This window comes from Cynocephalus volans, chromosome 14, assembly GCF_027409185.1.
Source record: "Cynocephalus volans isolate mCynVol1 chromosome 14, mCynVol1.pri, whole genome shotgun sequence".
NCBI classification, from domain to species: Eukaryota; Metazoa; Chordata; class Mammalia; order Dermoptera; family Cynocephalidae; genus Cynocephalus; species Cynocephalus volans.
Genome location: NC_084473.1, coordinates 65,346,324 through 65,353,007, shown reverse-complemented (window position 1 = coordinate 65,353,007; position 6,684 = coordinate 65,346,324). Strand labels below are relative to the sequence as shown.

The following is a 6,684-nucleotide window of genomic DNA, read 5'->3' as shown; positions in this document are numbered from 1 at the left end:
GTTGATGGTTATTTGCACCCAGTTATACATTCCACCATTCTACCTTCAGTTGGGTGAGGAGGATTCAGCACTAGGCTGGAAGCCTACAGTACTGGGTTCACATTTCTACCCTGCTTTGAAACTTTTTATTTTGTATCCATTTGACCCTTCACCAACTTCATAGATAACTTAATTTATCTGTGTGATGGTGTACAACTTGTTTACCTTCTCTGGAATTCAGTTTTGTCATAACCTCTAATGTGCCTTCCAGTTCTAAAATTACATGATTCTTTGTGACATAAGGTTAGAGATGTCCTCTGCACTGCAAAATTTGTTCCAAATCAGTGAGGTGATTCTGGACTTTGAGACCATAGCTCCCACCACTGAATGAGTGGCCTAGGAGAAGTCAGAAAATCCACCTTTGATGCCATTGCACACATTCCCACTGAAGCCAGTCACCTTTGCTCCCACATCCTTTACACCCTGGTGCATGTCACTGAAGATGTCCTTTGGTTGTCACAGGATCTCATTCTGTTCCACCTCCCCAAACTTCTGGTGGTAGTGTTCCTTAAAAGAAAAACTTAAGGCAATTAAATTTAACACAGTTTAACTGAGCAAAGAAAAGAAAAAGGAAAAACAGTTTACGAATTGGGCAGTCCCTAGAATTAGAACAGATTCAGAGTGACTCCACTGCTGCCGTGTGTTCAGTTAAGATTTATAGACAGAAAAAGGGGTGATGTACAGAAAACAGAAGTGAGGTACAGAAACAGCTGTATTGGTTACAGCTTGTCATTTGCCTTAAACAGTTGGCTGACTGAGTGATTGAAGTATGGCTGCTGTGATTGGCTAAGATTCAGCTACTGTTTCAGAAGCACACTTCTAAGTTAGGTTTTCAATTTGTTTATGTAGTAAGTTAGGTTGCAATTGGTAGTAAGAGCTCTGGTATGAGTATGTGAGTACGAAGGCTTTCTCAGGCCAAATTTTAGTTTGATTTAACATGTTCAAGTTCTTCTGTAGCTGAAAGATGGTTTGGATAAATTTCTGGTTCTTCTTTGAAAAGGCCTGTTTGATGTGGGCAGCCTCCTGCTTGCCTGCACTGGTGGCAAGCTTTGAGTATTTGTCAACATCATCATCTGGGCTGTTTATACAGTCTCAATCTGGTCTGTGTCTTGATCTTCTGCTGCAAGGGAGCAGTAGCTTTGTGCACTGAGCATCTGGTGGTCCACACACAGAGTCCATGTGGATGCTACCATCAGTGTTAGTGGTATGGAAAAGCAAAATATTTCAGCCCCAAAATATATTTCTTCAACATATTTTAAAATAGCTAATTCAGAAAGACTAGAAAAACAGGATTGGCTAGAAGGCTGTTTGTGTGTGTGTGTGTGTGTGTGTGTGTGTGTGTGTGTGTGTGTGTGTGTGTGTGTGTGTGTGTAAAGAAATTTGCATCTGCAAATGTGAATAGCCAGGCTTCTTTTGCTTTGGCTACCATCTTCCTTTTTGAGGGAATCTGTGGGAGTACCTGAAGTATTTGCATCTGCACATAAGGTGTCTCTACTTAACTTTTAACTTCTGACCTCCTTCTTTCACCTGTGACAACACCTCCCCCCAGAGCTTCAGAAAAACCTGGTCTCAGGTCATTGTTCTGGGGCTTGGACCTCCCCCACCTTCTTTCTCATGAACACTGGTATATAAGCTTCTGTAGCCCCACCGTAAATTGGGACATTACTCTCTTGTGATTTCCCCGTGCTTTGCCCCCTTCCTGGCATGTTAGATAATAAAATCTCTTATGTCTTTTCTTCATATTGATCTAAATTTGTCAGTGATTTTTATTAATGAAACTTCAGGGGTGAAGAGGAAGTAGCCACGGCACTAGAGGTCTGAACAAGTGTGCTGAGCTGGTAGGAGCATCACATAGATAAAGACCTAGGCTGGCTTGATTGCATGACAGCTACCTTCTCCTGGCCAGATTTCCTACTGATCTGGAGACTTCCCTTTGGGGCCTCTGGCTTGCTCCACTTACTATAAAAACTTGTCTCTCTTTCTTCATCTTGCGTGGCACTCAGATTTCCTGCAGGGCTCAATTCAGAGCTATGGGGTGGGTGGGGATACCATCTATCTCAGCACATATGTTCTGGCTTTCCAGATCCATTTCAGGTTCTGGATCAGCTTGAGTTTGCTGCACATTGTACAGAGACACCATCGACCTTACTGCACTGTTGCTGGAAGAGATACATCAAGCCTTGGCCAATCACATTAAAGTACTCCAGAGCGTTGTGGGTCATTCCAGACAGTGTATGTTCTGATTCTATCTGCTTTCTGGCTTCTGCATTTGCATTGTCTACTTTGAAAACTTAGCATTCTTGTGACAATATTTTGCCCTTATCTCTCCTCTCCTCATTAATGAAGGGTTGCAACCAAATATTCTTCCCTAACACAGGACACTGTACTGCTAGTCCAGCCCCTCTATCCCACACGCAACACACCCTCTTCTTCTTTACAACATGGTGTGTATTATCTCTCTCTGTTGCTTATAACAGAAATACCTGAAACTGGGTAATTTGTAAAAAAAAAAAAAAAAAAAAAAAAAATTATTACTTACAGTTTAGGAGGCTGGGAAGTCCAAAGTCCAGGGAATACATCTGGTGAGGCCCTTTTTGGTGGTGACTTCAGCAATGCAGGTATCACACTGAGAAAAAGGCAGAAGCAAGAGAGAAACTAACCTCTTCATGTGCTTGGCTTTTAAAGCCCTCAAAACTACATCCATGAACACCATTAAATCATCAACTTATTAATCCATGGGACTCACAATCTAATTACCTCTTCAAAGCCCCACCTTTCAATTACAATAATATTATTTTTCCCACCCTCTTAACACTGTCACAGAGGGGGTTAAGTTTCTAATACATGGGGTTTGGGGGACAGGATTCCAATCCTCAGCATTCTGTCCATGGTACCCAAAGTTTATGTTCTTCTTGCAGGTAAATACATTCATTTCTTCCCCAAAGTTTTAACTCATTTCAGCTCAAAAGTCCAAAATCCATCTGTGAAATCAAAATAAATTAAATGCTTCCAAGGTACAATGGTGGGACAAGCATAGGGTACATATTCCCATTCAAAATGGGAGAAATAGGCAAAAAGAATGGGGTAACAGAAAGTCCAAAACACAGCAGAGCAGGCATTAAATGTTAAAGTTGGTGAATCATGTACCTTGACTCTATGTTCAATGTCTTCTGCATACTGGTGCAGGGGTTGGGCCCTCAAGTCCTGGGAAAGCCCGGCTTCTATAGATTTCCTGGTCTCTGGCCATACTTTAACTCTCCCAGGCTGGTGTTCCACACTGGTATCTCCACAATTCTGGGTTCTCCATGGTGGTCCTGCCCTCACAGCTCCACTAGATGTAGCACTGGTGGGGGTTTTCTTTTGCAACTCTGACCCCACATTTCTGCTCAGCATTGCTCTAGTGAAAGCTGCCTACAGTGACTCCATCCTTGTGACAGATATCTTCCTAGGTTCCCAGGTTTTTCCATACATCTTTTGAAATTGGAGTGGAGGCTCCCTAGCCTCCAACGCTCTGGTATTCTATGAGAGTACAAACTTAACATCACATGGACACTGCCAAGGCTTTCAGCTTGTATCTTACAAAGCTGTGGGTCCAGTCACACCCGGAGCCAACTTAGCCATAGCTGGAACAACCAAACCAGCCAGGGTACTGGTGCAGGGAACATCATCCTGAGGTAGTCCTTGGCAGTGAGCCCATGGAGGGCATTTTGGGCCTGTTCCCTGGAAGCATTCTATCTCTCTAGGCCTCTGGGCCTATGATCGAAAAGACAGATATCTGAAGTGCCTTCAAGGTCTTTTTTCCTTCTCTTGACAATCCCTTTCTTCTGTACTAATCTTAGCAAATGGTAGCTGGTCTACACCATTGGTTTCCTCTCTTTCACTCTGTACCTGGCCAGGCTGAAAGTTTTCCAATTTTTTGCCCTCTTCTTTCTTTTGAATTATAAACTCTGGCTTTACATCATGCCTCTTATGCCATAGCACAGCATAAGCTGTTGCAAGTAGCCATGCAGCTTCCTGAATGCTTTGCTGACTAGAAATTTCTTCTGAAAAATACCCTGGTTCAGCACCTTTAAGTTTCACATTCCATAAAGCTTTTAGGCATGCACAGAATGCAGCCAGATTCCTTACCAGTTCATAACAAGGGTGATCATTGCCCCAGTTTCCCATAAACTTCTCATTTCCATCTGAGATATTCTCAGTATGGCCTTTACTCTGTGTATTTCTATCAGCATTCTGGTCACCATAATTTAAACAGTCTCTAAAACATTCTAAACTCTCCTCACCAGCATCTAGGCTTTTCCTACCCTGTTTCTCCAAATACTTCCAGCCTCTGGCCAGTACCCAATTCCAAAGCCACTTCCACATTTTCAAGTATTTGTTATAAGCAACACCTCACTTCTCTGATACCAATTTTCTGTATTATTTCATTTCTGTTGCTTATAACAAAATACATGAAACTCGATAATGTTTAAATAAATAGAATTAATTTCTTACAGTTTCAGAGGCTGGGAAGTCCAAAGTCCAGGGAACACATCTGGTGAGGGACTTTTCTTGGTGGTAACTCTACAGTGACTCAGGGTAACCCACGGTGAAATGGCAGAAGCAGAGAGAGGCTAACCTCTTCATGTGCTATCTTTTTAAATCCCTCACAAACATGACCATGACCCCCATTAAACCATCAATTTATTTATCCATTTCCTAGGGCATGATCCTCACAATCTAATAACCTTTCAATTACCATAATAGGATTTCCCACCCTTTTAACACTGTCACAGTGGGGGTTAAATTTCTAATACATGGACTTGGGGGGAAACAATTCAATCCTCAGCACTGTGTATCTTTGATGCTCACTGTCACCACGAAACCTGTCATCTTAACTTAGTGAAACAATAAGTACTTTTATGCTAATGTCTTAACTGTGTGATTGTGTGACTAGACTGTACTTGGATTCTGAAACAGGAAACAATAAGCCACACACACTAATTGTAAAATTCTTTGGATCTGTTTTTGATTCTGTGCTACTGATGTGGTAAAGTAGCAGAAAATGAACTGGAAATAGATCAGGCTCTGGTTCTGCCACTAACTATTTATGTGGCATTGAAAATTGTACTTTTCCTTTCTGGGTCTCAATTTACCCTCATTCAAAAAAGTATCATTTGTGTACCTTCCATGTGCCAGGTGCTGGGTTAATCACAGGTAAAGAAGATGTGGTCTAGATCCTGTTAGCAGAAAAGACAAATAAAAAGAGAGAAAAGCAATAAAGAAAAGGACAGAAAGGAAAGAAGGAAGGAAGGGAAGAAAAGAAAGAAAAGATAGATAAGAAATCGAAGGAAGAAAGGATAGAAGAAGCAATTAAATTATATAATCACTAATTTAAGTATAACATGAATGTTTTCACACTTATTCTTTAGCCATTGAACCATTTGTTCAAGGCAAATCTAACATGGCAGTGCTGACCTGAAAAGCTCTGCATGGCCTGACCTGTTAATCTCTATCACTCTCTCCCACGGCACTCTCCCTTAATCATTCCATTTCTGCCACTGTGGTCACCTTTTTCCTTTTGCATCATGCTAACCTCATTCCCAGCTCAGGGTCTTGGTGTGTGCTGCTCCTTCTGCTTGGAACATTTCCCCACATCCTTAGATGGCCCAACTCTCATTTCATTCATATCTTTGTTCAAATGTCACCTCAAAGAGTATATCTCTGCTAATCCTTTCTAAAATAATTCTGTGTCCCCAGTGCCCTTCTACCTTATTCTGCTTTATTTTCTTTCTTATCATGTCTTGCTATGAAAACAAATGAATCACAATTAATGTGATGATATGACAAAGGAGCTGGGGCACACAGAAGACAGAGTAACTGCCTGTAGGACACCTTGAATTTCTCCTCCATAGAAGATATATTTAGATCCATGGGCAGCCACACTGCCTGGCAGAAGGCAAGAGCATGCAAGGGGTCCTAAGCAGGAGCTGTGGGAAGCTCCCATGACATAGCAGAAGGCAGGAGCACTCACAGTGTCCTAGGCAGGAGCCGTGGGCAGTGCCCCCCACCTGGCAGAAGACAGGAGCATGCTGAAAACACCACTTCCATGTGTGGTTGGCGGCCAACCACAGCCACTGCCATAGCCATGGCTTCCACAAATGTGGCTCACCACGACAATAGCAACCATAGCCACTGTGCAGATGATCCGCCAGCCACTTGACTGCATTGACACAAGGAGAGACACCAGTGGAGACTGGAAAAAGAAGTTTCTTTCCTCAAAACTCACTCCAGAGTAATAGAGAAAGCAACTGCTCTAGGAGATGACCAGACATGAACACAGAGATACTGGAAATATATAAAAAAAAGAAAGAAAATATGACACCACCAAAAGAATACAGTAATTCTTAGATAACAGACCCTAGAGAGCAGGAAAACCATTAAAATGACTGAGAAGGAATTCCAAACAATAATCTTAAGGAAACTCAATGAGATATGAGAAGACTCAGACAACATAATGAAATGAGAAAAAAATTCCAGCATATGAAAGAGGAAATTTACAAAGAGATTAATACCTTAAAAAAGAATGTAACAGACTTGTGGAACTAAAAGATTCATTCAGTGAAATATAAAACACAACTTGAGAGCTTAAGCAGCAGGCTAGAA

The 6,684-nt window shown here is 41.7% G+C and overlaps 1 pseudogene; it reads right to left on the bottom strand.

Moving 5' to 3' along the window:
* Positions 1-258: 258 nt before the first annotated feature.
* Positions 259-6,247, bottom strand: LOC134362546 (transmembrane and coiled-coil domains protein 1-like; annotated as a pseudogene).
* Between the last annotated feature and the right edge of the window lie 437 nt (positions 6,248-6,684).